The 20,495-nt window shown below is 43.8% G+C and overlaps 1 long non-coding RNA gene across 2 annotated transcripts in view; it reads left to right on the plus strand.

The window, feature by feature from the left end:
- The first annotated feature begins 1,836 nt into the window (after positions 1-1,836).
- Positions 1,837-20,495, plus strand: part of LOC125992362 (uncharacterized) — a 31,223-nt gene continuing 12,564 nt past the window's right edge. The window contains exons 1-7 of one of the 2 annotated variants that reach the window (XR_007489585.2): positions 1,837-1,988; positions 2,363-2,461; positions 3,508-4,347; positions 6,774-6,817; positions 8,022-8,078; positions 8,212-8,279; positions 19,980-20,067. This is a non-coding gene — a long non-coding RNA (uncharacterized lncRNA). The remainder of the gene's footprint in view (positions 1,989-2,362; positions 2,462-3,507; positions 4,348-6,773; positions 6,818-8,021; positions 8,079-8,211; positions 8,280-19,979; positions 20,068-20,495) is intronic. The other variant, XR_007489586.2, reaches the window with a different exon arrangement.

Here is a 20,495-nt window from a genome sequence, read left to right on the forward strand (position 1 = left end):
TATACTGTATATTGACCCAAATACAGCGTTATTACTGTAAACGGAAGTCATTAGCTTGCGTAAAAATGCACTGCTAACAGAATTGGACCCATTTCTGTGAGTTCTGAAGTGTATTGTGCAATCTAAAATGTGCATTTATTAAAATTCAAGAGTCAGGAATGGTATAAAATGATGTGGCTAATGAGACGCTGATTATTTGTAGCTATTTTTAGCATTTTTGGCTACCGTTACCATTTTATGGCTAATGTTAGCGCAGCAAAACCTTTATTACCTACAGTTAATATACATTTTTAGTTGGAGCTGATGAATGCCTTTCTAATCTATATAATCAAATCGATTTAAATATAAAATATTTTTTTTACTGAAATGGGGAAGTTTCAAAGGCATCTTCTGATGATAGTGATTCTTGGCATTGCATTTCCAAAAGGAGAACATCAGATAGTCATACAATTATGATAATGTCAAGTATTTCGCTTGATAGGCTTAATTAATTTAGTCTGTTTGTATTTATGGCCTGATAACAAAAAGCTCCCAAAAAACGCTGACCGTGCTATCTGGCAATTCCCTCCCCGCCTCTTCCTTTGTTGGTTTATTCCCTTCTCAACACTGACGACTTTTTCCACCCAATTATGTCGGAACATAACCTGCCCATGCTGATGGAGTTCCTGTAATCTCTTCCCTCCCGCATCCCTCGCGCCAACACACCGGGGCCGAGGGTACAAGCAACCCCGGCGCGCCTCGTCTCCGTGCCCTTGAGCGGTAATTGGTCCAATCCCTCCACGATCTGACTGGAGGGCACCGGAATCCGCAGCTCCCCAATCAGCCGACTGTCAGTCACTCCGCCAGCTAAACTAAAGCCGGGGGATGGCTAACAGGCTGAGATTGGGATTTGGAGTTGGACAGAAATAAATCTGAGAGACAAGTTTGTACTCGGCCAGGTAGTCGGGCTATTACTTGGAGTGGATGACAGCCATGTTGCCGGTTCAGGGGGAAGCCCGGCATCCAATTGTGCCTGTCGCGAGAAGACGAGTTTGGGCAATTTTCCTGCAAATATACATAAGTGACAACATCCCTGCCTAAATGGATGTTTACCTTGGACCAATCTAAACACTTTTTTTCCATGTCTTCGACAAATACTCAATATATGTTTTAGTAAACTAAAAGGAATGCTAAAACCCATCTAAAATTAAGCGTTGTTTTAAAAATAAATAAATCAAACAACCAAGAAAAAAACAATTGAAACTAACTGACAAAAAAACAAAACCTTGCTTGTAATTGATTGCTAATTTAATATTCTAATGGCGGTTTTCATCTTCAGCATATTTTGTTTTGTTTCCAGGTGTCTATGCTACCACTTGTTATGCAAATCCAAATGTGTGTGTGCCCAAAGGTAGTGGAAAATGCTAATTATGTTTAATGGAGAAGAATAATTTCCCCATTAATATCTCCTCCAAGGAGGTTGTGTTTTCTTCACCAGTTTGTTTGGGCATCGGGATAAAAAAAAAGGTGTGGCTGTAGGAATTATTTTGCCCACTTTTTTGTGAATAATGCATCATTGTACTGATTAAAAATCCTGCTTTTGTTCAAGGGTGCATGATTTGATTATCATCTGCAGTTATTTTGCTGGCCCACTTTGGGCCATGAATGCTTTAATAGCACATCAACGTGTGCCAAATGTCCTTCCCTGCTAGTAAAGGCACTGATGGCCGGTCAAGGTTACGATCGAAAGACGCGTTTCATAGGAAACTCCGGCATCCCCGTGCACATGTATTAATATCCCTGGCATCCACGCTGCACAAATTCCATTTTAATCGTTGCTCTCAATCTACACCTGCAGGCCCAGGCGTGCCCACGCTGACCTTGCTGGCGGGGCCCGTGTATGCACACACGAAAGCGGACGCAACTATCGATCGACAGTGAAAAAGTTCACGCGCGGCATCGTTAATCACGCCGGAAAAGCCGGTGCCTGACGATAATCCCTTCCAACGGTGATTAATTCGGCGAAATAATGATCTGCGCCGACACAATCATTCCCTTTCCTCCCGGAGACACATTTAAAAGGGGAACAGTGGTAGCTAAAGTAGATGAATGGCCTCCTGTGGTGGTAAATAATGGAGCCTTTAGCAAGACGGGAGCTTTGACCTATACTGGATGGTCAATGTTTGTGCTAATGCTAATGCTAGCGGAAGCGACTGCAATGCAAACATAAATCTACATAAATTTGTTTGTCCAGGATACCATTAATTAAGCAACACGTATCCTCAAACAACCTAAATAAATAAATTATGTAAATAAATACATTATGTTTATTTTCGTAGTTTATATTCATTTAGTTTTCTTCTACCATCTTCTATTATTGTAGGGTACTTCGTTTCTCTGCTCTCTAGCGCCACCCTCCCGCCTGAAGGCAGTCAGCTCAGTCACACGTTCTAAAACGACAAAAACTACAATGATGAAAAAGGTAAGTTACATTTTATAGCAGCGTTAAACACGTATATATTTGATATTTGTTCAAAACGAGTAAATGTGTTTAATTGTAGCTTTAAACACTTGTCTGTTCAAAACGAGTTACGCTAATGTGCAATTCGTTCTTAATGGCGTGCTAACTAACCTGTTAGGCTAATAGCATGTTTGCCAAATGCTACGTTATGTTAATTTCCCTTCCAGATGATTTAATATCATTGTTTTTGACCATCTCGTCTTTGTTGAGCTTACATAAACACCTCTACTGTAATATTTCAAATGGTAAATTAGCACTTAATACATCAAAGTGTGGCAAAAGCTGATGGTGATATGCTATTAGTTGGACTCAAATTTCTGATACTACTCCAAATTTAACTTAAGTGCGTCTGAATCAATTTTGCTTTTAGCCCATCATATGAATGCTGATATTTTAGTGAACCTTTTTTTTTTATGGTGATGGCCATGGTGATGGAAGTCGTGAGCTCACACAAAGTCATTGGGTTTTATCGTCTAAAAACTGTGAATGTCAAAGCCCATTTTCAATTCAATCCATCCAGGAGCTGTAGAAAAAAATAATGAGGAGTCATGAGGGGTTCTCCTCCTGGGGACCATGAGTGACTTAACCATATTTTGTCCCTTGGAATGGCGCTGCGGAATCATATTCTGCCTGCATGTAGTGCATGATTTTATTCCACCACTGGAGGAGGTTTCCAGCGTCTCCACCTGGCGCCAAGCGAGCATGCTGAGCAGCGTTTGCATTAATATTCAGATTGATCACATCCTATGATTTATCTCCTCGCTGGTGGGAGCATTGACACCGCGCACAAGTGGCCGCCCTGTTGTTTGATGAGCATGATAATTATCTCAGCCATATGCCGCTCTTTCTCAAGCACCTGATCTGAACCCAACCCGAGACGGAAGTCGAAAGCAAAACCATCGTTTGCCGCAGACAAACCATCACTGACATTCTCTGTGTTCATTATTTGCTGCTGTTTGCCCCCCATTTTCTCCCCCTCATCTTCCTCATCTTTGCCATTCCTTCAGCTCCCCGCTCCTGGTTCCCCCACTCTCGTCTGCAACCCCCCACCCTGGCTCACTTGATTATGTGGAGCCAGAGTCGGGGAAAGTGTCACTATGGAAACAGGGGCAGAGGCAGCGGAGGGCTCTCGATGGGAGAGAAGGAGCGCAGAAACCAAGAGATGGGCTGTGGAATTCACCAGCGGTCATTTGGACTGAAAATTTGGGAGGTAACAACTGAATTTTATTCACCACTGAGGCACAGCTGTGAGGTTTATTTTTATCCAAAGCACTTTGCTGAACCTTAAGTGCCTCACTCCTTTTTTTTTTTTTTAATCAAAGCACCATTTCTCAGCCCTTTAGACAGATTCTAACATCCTTTGCACTTTATATGCAATTCCCCTGCCAAATTATTACCAATATATCTAGCAGCAAGCATATTTTAATATGACAAGAATTACAAATTAAATAAGACTTTTCCCATTTAATATAACAACATATATTCAGTCATAATGATACAAACCTGGACCGTCAAATATTATGTTTATAAATGAATAACATTGATCTGTATTATGATGAGAACAATGCAATGCAACAAAGCTGCTGAAACTAGTTTTCGAGTTTGAGGAGCAGGGCGGTGTCGGAAGAAGGGGAGAAAGGGGGGTGCGCGGGTAAGCAAGGGGAGGAGTAAAAAAAAAAAAAAGTGGGGGGAGTGTTGGTGTAGGGGGAGTCGAATCGGAGGGAGGTTTGATAGTGAGACGCCAGCCGAGGCAGAGGCAAAGAGGAGGCGACGACGAAGGAGCAACATCTTCCCCAAGCTGACAAGTTCGCCGCATCTCGACTTGCAGTAAAGACATCCGCTCTGAGGTATGTATGACCTTCTATTAATATCATAATATTACCAAACATTACTGTAGCTAGTCTTTTTATGAGTTTGATTTATGAAAATGTCAGCCGTTAACCTTTGAAGACTGATATAGCATTTTATGACAGCAATACATTCCCAGCGGAAAACTTTGCATTGTGCCTTGAAACTTAACAATACTGCAGTCATGACTAAGACCTGTTTCTTATTTGCATTCGCTAATATTACTCAAACTGATTGATTATACGTCATGCTTTTATTTGTTATCCTTTAATATGTACCTCCTTGGTTCAAATGAGAGAATCTTTGTGCAACCAACAGACCTGTGTGGTCTCACTATCTCGGCACCACTCTCTTCATTAAAGTCACCCTAATGTTATCAGCCGTATCGATTCGCCGACCCGGTTTTGCAGGGAGGCAATCACCTTTATTTCTTTATTGTGCTCATGCTATTCCACAGATTGCGATGCAATTGTTGAGTGGGCTAGCGCCGTGTCTTAGCGCCGATGTCATCATGTCATCGGACGACACACTCTTTCATGGCTTGAGAGTAGTGAAATTTACTTAATATACTTTATTGAAGATAGATTTTCTATCTTGCCTTTACGTATTAATATCAGACAATAAGGGTGTGAAATATGTGCGGGAAACATCTGCATGATTAATGTAGCTAATTTGACGTGTTATCCCGCAAATGATTGCCATGATTGACACGAGGTGGGAATATACGCCGCCAGCTGTTGCGGCGGTCCCGGCACGCGACGTTAACCGACCCGCGTATATTTGTCGCCTGCGGGCAGCATCTGCGTGCGAGTGGACCAGGGCGCGCAAAGAAAGTGGATGGAGATCAATGCGAGCAGCTGCTCGGCACACTTCAAACGCTGCTGTGTTGTCGGCGCTGACGGGCCCTCGCACCAGGGAATCAAAGGCTAATGAGACAGTCATCGCACAAACGCACCCGGCAGACCGATGAATATTGATACGCGCCAAGAGTGGGATGGGAGTTAGGGAGTGTTTGCGCGCCGTGGGTGTGGGTTGGGTTTCGAAAATACGTTGCAAGGACTCACTGATCAAGTCCTTCGGGGCCTTATACATACGTTTTAGTTAGCGACTTAATCTGTCAATTTGACCCTGAGAAAGAGATTCAGGAGTTGAAACCTGATTGGTAAAGTCAGATGAGTCAGTTGCTTGACCAATGTACTCCTCAAGATGTCTTCTGTCAAGCAATCCTTAAGACTCTCGGATTTAAACGGTTTGACCAACAGAACTAAAAGAATCTGCTAAGGAATAATGATAGTCCAGAATCTGGACTGTGAATATTTAAGATATCGGATAATCCTTAAGAGTCTGAGGGTTATAAAGATTGAATCAGCAGGATTATCAGAATCTGCTAAGAAGCGACGACAGTTCGGAGTCGTGACAGTCGCTTGATTTCCAAAGTTGCCTTCAATCAGGCAACCCGAAATTCATTCACTCTGTTAAAATTAATCTTTGACGTCTATAGCTATCAATGGCAGTGAATGAGTTAAGGTTGAACCTCCATGACTGTCGGAATCTGCCAAGACGTGACCATTCGGGACTGTCAGTTGCTTGACAGATGTACTTGCAAAGATGTCTTCGATCAGGAAATCCTTAAGAGTCCTAAGATTAAAACGCTTCGACTACAGTTCAGTAACTCCACTCGTTTTTATTTTCGTCATCCTCTTGTGCTTTCTGGCAGTCTTCGATTAGCCGGTAGCCAGAAGCGGATCTGCTTCATAGGTTTCATTTCCTTGTGAATGAACACAAGGCCAACGACGAGGTTGCGACTATCGATCTAAAAGTAATGTCGACTATCTCATCTCAGCCTACAGCCGTTGTCAGCAGCCAGAAAAACGAAACGACGTAAGGAGGACGGGTACAACGGAGGGGAAGACTGATGAGGCAGGAAGACGGTCCACCGTACGTGGGCGACTGTGCCTCCATTTTGATTCTGGCTCGTAAATCAAGCCTCCCTCCCCTCCGGGGCCTATCTTCCATTCGCAGACCTTGGCGGCGGCGTGTTCGCCGGCCCGTGACGAGAAGGCGCGTCGTCCCGGCAGCTATCGATCGCGCGGGATGAGTTTGTCAGGGCGGGCGTTTCACCCGTCTGAGCGCGGTCACTGGAGTGTCCCGCCGTGTCCCCGCCGCTGTGTCTGTCTTTGGGCTACATGTTCTGTCTTAATGTCAAGTCAGTACAGCTGTCAACCCCGGCGCGCATCGTGTCAGGTCAAAATAAGATCTTTGCCCACTGAAATAAATCAAGTGTCGGGCGGCTTGTACGCTTTCGATTCACCCGTTAGCTTAGCATTACGATGCGGAACAGCTAGCATGTTTATTACATATATCTTGTTCTGCAGTCTTTTGTAAACCAAGCAAAAAAAAATAACTTTGTATTTCTTTCCAACAGCGGGTGCCACTTCCTCCATGAGCGTCGGTGATTGTATGACTCTGGTAAGTCCCGATAATATGTTGCGGTGCGCTATCGCAGTTTTTCAGGCATTTGCGGGGCCTATTTGTGAGGTCACAAGTGCAGAAATGTGTTAATAAATCTGCGTTTTTATGCAGATTAACGGTCCAGAAGCACCTGTTAGTCACAGTCCATTACCTTCCCTCTGTAGCTGCCGGTTATGGCGGCGAAGGCTGATATTTAAATCAAATGCAATTCCGTGTAATTTTTTAAAAGCAGTTGTAAAAGTTAAAACTAGCGCCGTAATGGATTTACAGTCATATTCAAATACTAAAGGCCAGCTCGCGGTAGAAAAAAAAAAAAGGTATCAGACTCCTTTAAAATGAAGTAGTTGAATTATTCACCGCCAATTGCGCAAATGTTTCGTGGTTGGGGGGGGGGGGGGGTAACAGGGCGACGGTTGATATGCCGCTGTCATGCTGACTTCAAGGAGGAATAAATTCCAAATTCTTGACAGCTCGAAAATTAAGGGCCCCCTTGAATCTGATATTCCTGTCAGGTGAATTGGTGACAAGCTCAGACTCACAAATATTGCTTGCACACGCCTTCCTGCAATTTATTTTCCCGCACTACCACTGATGAATGACAGTGATTACGAGGAATATGCAATATATTGCAGAGGGCATCAGACAATAACCGCACACGTTCTCTTTTGGGAAAGTAATATTAACTTCATGTTCTAAAGAGGAGTGGGGGGGGATGCAATCAATTTCCCAGACATCCCGGAGAGGCGCAAATCAAATGTATCAACGTCGACGGCAGCGCTAACGTTGCGCCACGCCGTCCGTCGCCAGTGCCGGCACACACTCTTTGTCCTCGGGCGCTTTCACGGCCTTTCTTCATCTTGTTTCCCGAGCCCAGTTTGCGAAACTCAAGCTGCAACCTCCCGGCCTGCTGAGAGCACTTGAAAGCAATTTTCTTTTAATCAAGTTCACTATAAAGGCCCTTTTGACGCCAGCCGCAGCAACACGACCTTTTTTTTTTTTCCCCCCTCTCACACCAGCCACTGCACAGTATTGATTTCCAGATGAGCGTTTTATATAAAATACTGTGTACCGACGTAATGAGAATTCTCTTGAGCTTATTGCCCTCGCAGACCGATATGAAAATGAAGGCGTCTTGTATGAAAAGCAGACCGTCTTTTTCGGAAATTGGATTTTACGAGACCTCATTTTTTCACATTTACAGGAAGCCTTGTTGCTGCAGTGATACCCGTCCTAACTCTTCAGTTTTCCATCTGAACCAGTTAAGTACCATTTATTGTTAAAATGTCATCGCTCAAAATTCACTTTGATATACAATAGAAGTCACAACCTTGGAAATTTCTATGACGTCCAATAAACGGGTGCTTCAATAACATCGCCATTTTGTTCATCAGGTCCAGACGTTGCTACGAAGCGCAAATAAAGACGCGGAAACCTCTTAGAAGACTCCCCGAACACACAGGTGGGCCTGAACTGTCCTTAAAGGCTCCTTAGAAAAAAAAATAAAAACATCCCGAAAGGATGCAAAATGATCGATGGTAGTTTCGATGAGCCATTATAGAGTGTGAGCAGCATTTGACGTCTCGGTTGTGACAAGACAAACGATCCTTTACGGAATTTATTACGGTTTATAGCAAGAGTCTCTCGCTTCGGTATTCATTACGTCGTAAATCCCGGACTTCCGTTCAATACCGGTACGGGTGGGAAAACATGCATTTATTATTTATTTAGGTTCGATGTGCACAGTATACCAAAAGGTCATACTGGGAGGGGGGGGTAAAAAACTGCAACCAACACCCAGGACTTGGGGGGACATATTTTCTATGAATTTTAAAGTGGTACAAACTCAAACATCCAAGAATCTTTACTTTTCATTTCACTGGTGACCCCCCTCCAACTCTGCCGCTGCTGCTTGGGATCCCCAAGTGGGAAAGCTGCAGGGTAAATGCAAAAACTGAAAACATGTAAACAAATTTATGCCAAGAGAGCTTTAGGAAAGAGACTCCACTGAGCTCATGGGGGTGAAAGACAAAACTAATATTTATTTTTAAAAGTAACTCTTCATTGGGGAGGAAAAAAAACAACAACAATACAGAGCTAATATCCACAAAAGTGCTTTGCAACCAAATGAAAGATGATAGAGAAAAAATATCCCATCGCCGTGTAATATTCTTTAAGCTAATCGAAGTTGAAGCAGCAAAAGTGAAAATGTAATCCCCCGCACTTTTCCCCTCTTAATGAAATCCACCCAAGGAAACACAAAGCACTTAAGGCAGGCAAATAAAGGGAGGGAATAAAGAGCCAGAATATCTTTTAAATTGAGTATCACACTGCCTGTGAAGCAATCCTTGGGAAAACGTAAATCTATTCCACAGTTGCTGAAAGCTCAGTCAAAGTCAATAAAAACGGAATATTTGTTCGCTCGGCGCCTTGATGCTACATTTCCTCCACTTTGCCGATTTCCATCTGCTATTTGTAATCTTTCTACTCCCTGTGGCTCAAACTATTTTCTTGCAGTTACTGGCATGAGTAATACTGGCTGACTGAGGTGATTCATTTGTCCACACGTTGCCCTAAGGATTTAATTAAAAAGAAACATAATACAAGACCCCCTGAGTTCACTATTTTAAGACATTTTGTATTATATTGAATTTTTAGTCAGATGATTCCGGTTCTGGTTCTGAGCTCAATACTTTGATGCCACAATCTCAGGGCAAGCCTTACCAGAAGAGTTCCTGTTCCTGCTCAAGAGCTACTTTAGTACATTTTCATTCCCTGTCGAGTATACGCGGCATTATAGATCGCGAGTCCAGCGTGAAGCCGGACATATATCCTCAGGTAGTTTACCCCGAGGTTGTAATATTTGAAGGAAATAGTGCATTACGGATCACAGCCCAGAATCCCGCGTTTTGACAGCGGCTTAATGACTGCACCCGAGTTGAGCTCAGGTTGCATCATTGACTGCTGACCCTCGGCGGGCTGCTTACCGGGGACACCTTTCTGTCGGTGTTAATGAGATGACTCTGCTCCGTCTACGGGTCACGGTGATATTTACAGAAAGCGTTGTAGCGGCAAAGATCCGAGCCTCCCCCCCCCCTCCACCGCCTCATTTGCATAGCTTTCAGACTTCCTTTTCGCCGCGCTCCCTCCCGCGTGATCGACAGGCTCTTCGCACTTCTCTTGGGTTTGTGTCGCACATGTTAATTAAAGCCTCTAATTAGCTTTCTACCCACTAAAAGGCTGCATTAAATCGGAGATGGAATGGCAAATGATTCCTGGCATTAGCATAATTGTGTTTTTGAGGTGTTAAGATTTGGGCATTAGGGATGCTAGCTCGCTATTTTCTTTCAATGGTTTTTGTTGTGTTTAGGACTCCAAACCCAAGGGGGGGTAGTTGGTTTGCTAGGCAGGTTGCAGGGCTGCAGGACCCTACAGGGGCCAAAAAACGCTAATGAGACCCGGTCCCCTCTGGTGGAAGAGACACAGGAAAAACAAACGAGCGACTCGGTTCCCCCTTAGGTGTTCCTGCGCCTGCCGAAGCGGAACTGAATGATGGTGCCATGAGTGACTTTTGCAATCAAGAATAGTCAGAGGAGGAAAAAGGAGGAAGTTACTCGTGATTACGTGTACCCTTTGCTCGGTGCGTGCTGGGATTTAGTTCAACTAGTCAAAAGGAATGCTTTCTAGAATGCCAGTGAACTTTTTTACTTGATCGTAGAGGACACTTAGGCTCTCACTCAGTCAGCAGTCTGATGTTATGATGCTGATATGTGGATCAGTGGGATACAAAGTACAAAGGAAGGTGTTTTTTTTTTCCTTTCCCTCTTCTCCACCTGCTTGCCTTCAGCGCCTCATCAAACATCTGACTGGGGCTTCTCCTTATTCCGTTTGCTCACGGAATATATCTAACTCATCCACCGTTGAAAAGCGCCTGTTGTGTTTTGCTGAGTTACTTTTTTAACTGATGATTGAGAAAATGGGATGTCACCGCGCATGGATTTCCTTGCCGCTCATCTGCGGCGTCACGTATTTGGATTCATCATTGTCCACCTGGTCCGGCCATCAAATATGACCAAAAAGTGTGGACCATCTCTTCACGGGCAAACTAGCTCTCTGCGGGTGAATTATTCAGGGAGAACTTGTCTTCCCGACGGCTCCCTAGGGTGACCGTTTGGAGTATGGATGATAACTGAGAGTGTTGTCATATAAGTTATTATGGAGACAGACAGATATACCATAATGCTGAAGATTCCTCGCTCTGGCCCTGAAAGTGCTCCAGGCATGAAAATCCATTAAGAGGCAGCAGAGGAAGGAAAGGGGAGAAATGATGTAAAGAGGAAGAGTGAAATTATCACCCGGTCCGCGCTAGGACTCTTTTAATTTGATAAATCTCATTCCATTTCAGTCAAATCATTTCAATTTTTATAGACCATAGCTTGGGCGCATAAGCACACGCCATCATATTCCGCAGGCCACAGATGAAATTATATGAAATGATTTTTTAGTGGCACACAAAAATATCTTTTTTCATGCTTTTAAGTGGGAGAGTAACCGAGCTGGAGAGCACAAAGAAAATGGAACAAGCAGAAGAAGAAAAAAAAAAAAAGGGCTAGGAAGAAGCGGACAACAGAGCCAGAGGAGTCGAAGAGATATTGAGGCTGCAGGCGGCAAACGACTCTGCTTGGATGTCAAACATTCATTATGTCTGTTTGACTGGCGCTTGTAGGCAGCCGAAAGACGGAGAGCTCAGCTCAGCCAGATGAAGAATCAAGGCTATCACCAAGGGTTTTATTTAGACAACAAAAAGCCTTTCACCCATTGTGACCTAGATGTTTGGCAAAGTTTTGCCAAGTTTATTTCGCTGGTCTGAAAATATTGATGCACTCGGAGTGGGTGTTAATGCGGCTGACTGCAATGTTCCTTCAATATCTAGTCTCGTGTTTACTTCTAGTTTTTTTTCTAGCAGACAGTCAACTTTTTTAAAAAAAACTACCTTTTGGAAATGTGTTGTTCATAAGACAGGAGAACCAGTTTTGGAAATATTTGAAATACTAGTCTTATTCATAAAAACACTGTCGCTGTCGAACAGAAACCTCGCCATTGGTATTGAAGTCCCCTATGTGATCTTTGATTAACCAATCCAAAGTGTAAATAGATTAAGACTAAATCAATTAACTCTACTAGACACTTCAAGTGCCTGAGAAGTGTCTTATTACTTCACCTCTTCTGAATAAAGGTAAGTTAGCATGCTAATCAATTTCCGCTTACTACCCCGTCAGTGAGGTCATCGAGTATGACTACGTAATAAACTTTGTCGTGAATTTTTGGGAGGTGTTAGATTGGTGCTAAAGAGTATAAATTAGCAGTATATGAGTTTTTTTTTTTTACAAGTATACAAATATGAGGATTCGGCCCGACAGCGACATAATAAATTGAAATTACCTTTGACTATTAGTCTGAGTGCGGTTTTTATATTTCTCAATATAATTTGCATTTTTTTTTTTTTTTTTTTTTAACGGTTGTCATATCTGTCAACATGTTCCACGACTCATTCCACAAGTGAATCGAATAGCATCTCCAACAGGTATGAGCTTTACCCTAGATGCGTGATGTATTTTTAGAGAAGCTAAGAGGTGCTGATGGGCTTTCAAGGAAGAAAATGACTCCATGTGATTGCTGCCTTTACTCGCACATTTATTTTTGCCTCCACTGTAAAGGCAATAACAGGCGCGTGTGATCGGCAGACCTCCCATAATTACAGCGATGATCATTTCTCACCTTCCTCTTCTGGTTCCTCAAATTAAATGAGATGTTAACATACCAAACAGTAGATATGCCGCAGCCCCTCTATTGTTAATTGAACGAATCGCCCTCATTTGCATAAACAGAATGGTCAATCGGGTGCGTGCAAACGAGACAACAGCAGATATATATATTTTTTTTTAAGTATCCACCGGCCTCGTTAAAGGTAGGCGCCCCTTAATATCACCACACAAATATGACAGGTACACACCGAGCGACGCACACACAAACCGCACGGCCTTGATTGAGTGTAAGTGTCTGCGTTGGCGGTCAAGGTCAGCTGATAATGGGAGAGATTGAGGACAGGGTGAGGCAGCGGCGGGGGGTTCGCCAGCCGTCTCAGGTAATGAGATTTACGACCCTGAGCTCTCACCGCAAGCCCCCCCCCCCCCCTCCTTCCCATCCACCGGCTAACATGATTTATAGATCTAATAGACGTCACAGCTCCCTCCTAAGATAGAGGCTTCACGTTATCACGGAGGCAAAGTCATCTGTTCAACAGGGTAAAAATATACGACAACTTTACCAAGATGTCGGTGTGTGTGTGGGCGTGTGCGTTTGCACTTTAAAGAGCGTGTTAGCGTTGTTGTCAGCATCATTTCTATTCATTGGGGGGAAAAAGAAAAGAGCTTTCCCAACGATAGCTTCAAAGTAAAGCAGGTGCGGCTGTCGGAGGAACTCGCTCGGTTAAAAATAGAGACATGACATTCATAACTACGATACGTTCTATCTCGCGGTTGTCTCTTAAGATCAATTGCAGGGTCTTCATTAGTTCATCTACCTCTGTTTCAACACACAAACCTCGAAGGAATACTCTTTGTTTGATAGATGAAAAAGATGTATGACCTAAGGGAAGGGAGAAAAAAAATGAAAAAGTGTAATTAAAAACAGTCCAGGGAAAGTTAAAAAAAAAAAAAAAAAACACACTCAAATAAAACGCGATTAGCTGCCACACAAGAATAATGAGATTACCCCGCCAGGCCGCCCTCCATGGCACTAACGCTCTAAATAAAATGGCATTCAATAGAAAACAACGCACAAACGCTATTGTTCCGGGGGAGCCGTGCAAGAAGCCAGACGTGCGGTAAAAAAAAAAAAAAAAAAATGGAAGCCATTGAACTGACTGCTGATTTACCAAAACAACAGAGCCAATGCTTGCTGTCTGCTCAGCTCTGTTTGCTTCTGCAAAAACAACAACAATATGGTGACGGCCAGATTGCCTCCCAATAGATGCAGTGTTAATATTTGCACTCGGCCTTCTGTACGTGTTGAAAAATATGGTCGATTGGATTTTGAGCACACGCTTACACACATAAACGCTTCCAATCCCCTCAGTTGTTTGCTCTTACGCAGCCTCCCATCTTTGCTTATTTTGAGAATTAAACCAATAAAACCCCCCCCCGCTAAGCTACAGCCTAGCGGTTATTGATGTGCCAGCCTTCTTATTGTCTGGAGTTTGTTCTGCTCATATTCACTGTGTCTGCCTTTGGGCCAGCATATAGTCACATTCAACAATGTGGCATTGGAGGGCTCAGAGCCACACAAGCAGCTGTGGGATTCCAAGCAAGAACATGCTGCGGAAATCATATTCATGCCCTGATATGCGTTTCGCCTGCGAGTATTTTCATGAATTCTTCAGCTGCTTGGAAACTGGGGTGATTATTTGTTTAATTTTGAGAGAATACAAAAGAGAAAATGCTTCAGGGGACAAGGACATTGCTGATTAGAACGAGTCGGTTTAAGCTTCAAAATGTGAGACACAAAAGACGTTTACAATAAATGTGTTGCTCAGCAGTTCGGTTTAGAACGATGATTGTATTGTATTGTACTGCATTGTATGGACTGTAGAAATCCGTACAGTCAAATACTATTCAGTAAAGCCCAATTCATATGATTTTTTTGTGGAGAAACCCCGATTACCGATTAATCGGCTGATCAATTCTAAGAACACATACCAAATATATTAACTTAGTTTTTTCGTCACTTCCAACGCATATAGGAATTAAAGTTAGCATTTGACTGTTTTACAATACAGTAATCCCTCGTTTATCGTGGATAATTGGTTCCAAAAACCACCCGCGATAAATGAAATCCGTGAAGTACGGTCACCAACAAAAAGTACTAACGAGTTAGCGGAAAGATGCTAATTCGCGATCGTGCTAACACGCAAAAACAGACTTCTAAAGGAATGTAAACGAACATTTGGAGCAATACTATATTGTCTTAAAGGTTAGACACGTTTCCTCAATTTAGAAGTTTTATTTTGACTTTTAAATTGTTTTTTTAATTCGGAAAAAAAATCCGCGATGTAGTGAAGCCGCGATAAACGAAACGCGAAGTAGCGAGGGATCACTGTACTTCTTCAGTATTTGTTTACTTTTTGAACGTAGAGAAATTTGAAGAAAGGTCATTGTACCGGTGCTGCTTCTACTACTTTTACTCTTGCTCGACATTTTGTACTAATACGTGACAGTCGTGAGGAGGTAAAATCGGAACCAGCTGAGCACAGGCAAGACTGACATGACTGGCAGGTCGATGATTTGAAAGATGAGTAAATCCGAGGATCTGGCACTCCAAATGTTTCACTCTTTTAAAGGTTTGTCCTTCCATTGCAAATACCCGAAACCGATCACGCAATCACGTTTTATCCCCTCTCGCATTTTATCTCATCTCGCATGTTGTCTCCTTGTGGGTGTTGCTCGCCGCATCTAGCCCGCTGGCGAGTTTGTCACTTTGATGGCAGGTGGGAGGAGAGGCGCGGTTGCGGGGCAAACCACGAAGCCCGCTTTGTCTTAGAAGGTGTTGATAGTGAAAACTACTCAAGGTGATAATCGTCCTTGTGTCGCCGCGAGTTAGATTTGATAGCTTCTTCCATCTGCAAGGAAGACACTAAATCGTGCCTGATTTCCCGGCCACGTAAAAGATTTCGAGCAGATCAATACAGAGTCACTCCCTCGTTCAATTCGAGCGCAGTGTCCTAAAACATCCCCCGTTTTGTTCCGGCACGGAGGAGAGCAAGTGTTGCCAGAGGGAGCTTAAAATGGCTGCTGGAAGTCAAAAACACTGGATCTGAACCAAACCCAGCAGACGGTGGACAAGCGTGCGGTTGGATGGCTATGTTCGAAGGCGGCAGCTTGTTAGGGCGGAAATGGATTAGCGAGCGGCACAATGGGAGTCTTAGGCGTGTCTGCGGTGTTGTGTTAAAGCCCTGCCTGTGTTGCGCTGGCTGCTAGACTCATTTATGCCCAGCGGTGCATGCGGCAAACCGGCACTCTCACACTGGGCTTTTCTAATTGCCACGGCTTTCTCCCGTCCTTTACCGCATCCATCAAAGAACCGAATTAACCTGCGGCGCTGCGCAATTGTTGAGTTTGTCACATGCCGCCGGTAGTGGAATTATTTTAGCGTACTTATTGATGCCTTGAGACAAATACTTTTTTTTTTTAAGACAGTAAGCAGGTTGTGTGACCCCCTGCGGGTTCCAACTTGACATTCATAAGTCGCGGAAATAGCTGGAGCAAAGCTTTATCTCAAGGTCGCATAAGCCAACAGCTTTCTACTATGTGTTCTTTTAATGTCGCTGCAGTAGAATGGCACACTTGGAGATTTCGATTAGCCAATTGAACCTTCATACATGGATGGTTGGCGCTCAGGAAGTATGGTCCGGACGGTCGCTCAATCGTTAGCTCAGTTTGACAATTCAATATTTTTTCCCTTTACAATCAATCCCCTGCTTACAAAACTGCGGGGATGAAATAAACAAGCTCACTGAGATTTGCGCTTAAAATCAAATCCAGTTAATCCAGATAAACTAGCGGAATGTCATTGCAATAATTTACATATACTTGGTCGATTTTTCAACAAAATATTGTTGTTTAAAGGTAGTGAAGCTGTTCAAGTCTGGAAAAAAAAAAATATATTTTTTTTGACTTGACCATACTTTCTGAGAACCACCCACATAATTGTGAAAATTAGCAATACTGCTCAAAAAAGCTAATTTGTCTGACCAAAAATTCCTATATCGTGTTAGCCTCGGATAAGTCACTTCAGGGAAAGGATAACCGGGAAGAATGATGGCTAGCTTTGCTTTTGAAGAAGACACGGACTTACCTCTATCCATCCCTTCTTTATCTACAACCTGTTCTGTGCAGGGACAGCGCACGGGGGTTCACCTTGGACCGGCCGCCACGCTGTCACAGGGCTGCGGTGTGCAGATAAGCAGCCACGGGGCTTCTATCTTTCAGACTTTTGACACGTCGCAGTTGGAAAAACACAAGTCTAAAAAAGCAAATTAACGATGTTTGAATCCCATTAAGCGGCTTAGACTCAGGCGCTTTGCATTGTACATTCCGGCTCAATGTCACACCGCCGTGGCTTAGCCGGGGACACTTGAATGCGGTCTAATCGTATTATTAACACCTTTTGCTCTTCCTGCTATGACGGCTTAAAGCGTCCGCCGTGACAAAAGCCTTATCGCGCACACTCATTCACACAGTCTGCAGGTAAACTGCGAGTATTTGAGGCGCTTCCTTTCTGCAATACCCTCTTTAGCTTTCGGGAATGTGCCAGGAGACGAAAGAAAATAACAAACATTTGAATGACGTCTGAGAAAAAATCTATTAATACCCGCTAACCATGTTTATACGTCTGGATGAATCGCAAACTAGCGTATTCAAAATTTTTCTCTCAGGTGATTTTTACGCACCAGTTGTGTGCTAGCCTGGATAAATGAAGATTGACGTGCCCCCTAATGCCCTCTGCTGCGAACAAATAGATAATCAAGAATCCCGTTTTGACCCGCGCAGCTCCCGCCGATGCCGTCCGAGCACTCCGATGTCACTGACGGAGATTGATTTTGTGAGTGTTTGCGAGGGGATGACAGAAAAATGAATTTATTCTGCGGCTGTCACAGTATCAGCCACACTGTTTAAATATTCATTTCTCATGTTATAATGCAGTGGCACTGATATTATTCTGCCATCGCCTACTTCTGCATATCCTGCTTTGCATTTTCCGGGCTTTTCACGACTTGTCACGCATGTGTCACGAAGAATTGCAATCCCCCCCCCTTTTTTTTAATCCTTCATATATTGTCTCCCTTCTATCGCAGCCGTCACGTTTAAGTTGCTATCGCAAACCGCTGACAAAAAGATTTAGCAGTTTGAAGCAGATTTAATAAAAGAGGTGTCTCGACTAAAATCGAGAAAATCGTGTTTACCGTCTGCTCGCTGAGATTGAGGGCGATGGTGAGGCGTAATGAAATAAAAGCCCGGGCGGGGAGATGGACTATTGGGGCAGGTCACGTCCGTCTGCGACGCACTTATCAGGTGGGGATTTTCTGGAAGTGTCACTCGCTGTAGGAAGCCTTCAAGGCCCCTCGGGGAAAAGGCTACGCTGGGCCGGTGACAGGGCTATCTGCCTCTGACAGCTCAAAGACCTAAAGCCGGATGGCTGGGACAGATAAGGCGGCATCAACACTGGACACACAAACACACACGAGCATCGCCGCACCAACAAACTGGCATTCACTTTGCATTAACAAATTGCCTCGCCGCTCGCTGATTGGTTTGGCCGGTTGCGGCGCGTGCGTGAGCGCAATCACACGCGTTCACACTCGCCGGGTCCCTGTCTGGCAGCCGGTGAGGCTTCCCATTAGTTGTGGTGCAGTGTGCAAAGTGAGGAGCGCTGGGGCGAGAGACATCAATTTGCTTCCTCTAATGCGCTCGCTGCCCCCACAAGACATATTGATTATTTCTTCCCCGCAAAGCGACAAATAGCAATTTCGGGGGTATAATGGAGATAGATGGTTGGTTTATAAGAAGCCCCCCCAAAGAAAAGTTGTAAGCGGAATCTATGATTCCACCACCCACTTTTTGTCCCCACCTGCTTTTTTTTTTTTTTTTTCATATCACACAAAGTGAAGAAATGTGAGCAAATAAATGAGGCAGCGCAGTGGTCAATACAAATCAAGAGAAGCGAGCAGAGGACAGATGTTGGCAAACTTATTTTTTTCCGGGGGTGCGCAGATGTCGAGGCGGTCCGGCAATGCAACATTTGATGCGAGCCCCCTCCAACGGGTGTCACCTCCTCCAGGCTTAATGGTGCTGCCGCAGAGAGCAGCTGGTGCCGCAGTGTTTGCTCTGCCTCAGCCTCTGCTTGATGCATCTACTTCATATCCCCCCATGTTAGCGTCAGCGTGAATGAGCCGCATTGCCTGCCGCCTTATGGTGCAACATTCAATATTCCATTTTCAGGGGGAAAGCAAACCCTGAATTTGAATTTAAAAAGGATACGCTGCGTAAGAGTTGGACAGATTTTCTCAGGACACAAATGCAAAGGTATTGGGGACTCGAAAAGGATGCTGATACTAAACAGTAATACTCGAAAATCTGACATTGATTTAGTCTCCCTTGCCAGTAGATGGTGCTTTTCTGCAGCCATTTGATATTTTTTTTCACAATTATCTGTGTTAACTGAAAGTTTATGTATCATAAGTACTACTGGTATTGGGACTCGGTATCGGTATGGTTGAGTACTCGAGTGAAAACTCATACTGGTAGTAGTAAAATTCAAGAAAATTCATGATTGAATTCATTTTGGAATTTTTCTTGTGTACACAATTTGGCCACCGGGGGTCAGTATAACAAAGTCATGCAGATTATAAATGAAGAAGACTTTCATTTCTGTAACTCAAAACGCTACAGTGATATTAATGGTTTGGCGCAGAGGATAAACAATATGATCATTGTAATATTATAATTGCGTTCAAATATCTATTGCGCAATTAAATTGATATAACCAAGCCACATAGATTCTACGTTTCCCATTATTTGTCAGCACAAAACTGGGTCACTCATATCTGTGTTCCATAATAGTCTCATCTACAGAGAGATGGGATGTCAAACCTATTGTAAGGAATATCTATTTCGCACGTGCAAAATGTCCACCCAAGATCAAAAATACAATTTGTAACCCGCTACTGGCGCGTTACCCTGGACAATCATCCTTTGGCAGTGAATGAAGTCAGCCATGCCTATCCCCATCCACCGCAATTTAAAGTGTTCAGTGTCACGTTCAAGAGAGTGTCTCTGGAGGAGCCGGGGGGATCGAACAAGCAATCTTCCAATAACAAGATGGCCACTCTGCCACCTGAGCCATGGAGTGAAGAGGGGGAGGGGGGGGGGGGGGGGTGACTCACCATCACCTTGACTGGTATGAAGTGAATATGAAATGGAAAACATGTTTTTTTCCAGCTATGTCTTTTCGGAAAGTTGGGGTCGGTTTACCTGCTGTCATTTATATTCCCAAAATGTTCTGGTAGTTTATCAGATTTTTTTTTTTTTTTTCTATCCCATTGCAGACAGCCCACAGCGTGAAGACTGATTTGTCGTCGCCTGCGGGCTATAAGAGCCCAGCGTGGCCCTCCCAACCTCCATGAGGTAAACGAGGTAACGCACCGCTCATCACGCCAAAGACCGACGGGGAATTGGTTTTGTCGCTTCTACGGCTTTTTCCTGCCCCCCTTTTCGAAAAATGATGTCTGCAAGTGATAACTAGTAATGGACTTTCAGCCTCCTCAAACTTGCAACTCAGGGATTCCAATATGGCGGCAGTTTTTGTTGAGGTACAGCTTCAACCTCCTTTCATCGTTGCTTCCGTGAATATTTCATGCACGCACACGCCGCCCCCCTCCTTTCCCTTTTTTTTTTCAATTTTCATCTCTAAAGCCGCTATCATTGTTTAGTCACCAGCAAATGTTGCAAATCACAGATGGAATTGTTGTTTAGAGCGTAACTATTAATAATTCAGTATTTTTTAGTACTGGTTTTACCGAGCGAAGGGTTGAAGCTGACGCCTCGCCTGCTGCGTGTCATAC

Source organism: Syngnathus scovelli, chromosome 22 (assembly GCF_024217435.2).
Source record: "Syngnathus scovelli strain Florida chromosome 22, RoL_Ssco_1.2, whole genome shotgun sequence".
In the NCBI taxonomy this organism is placed as follows: Eukaryota; Metazoa; Chordata; class Actinopteri; order Syngnathiformes; family Syngnathidae; genus Syngnathus; species Syngnathus scovelli.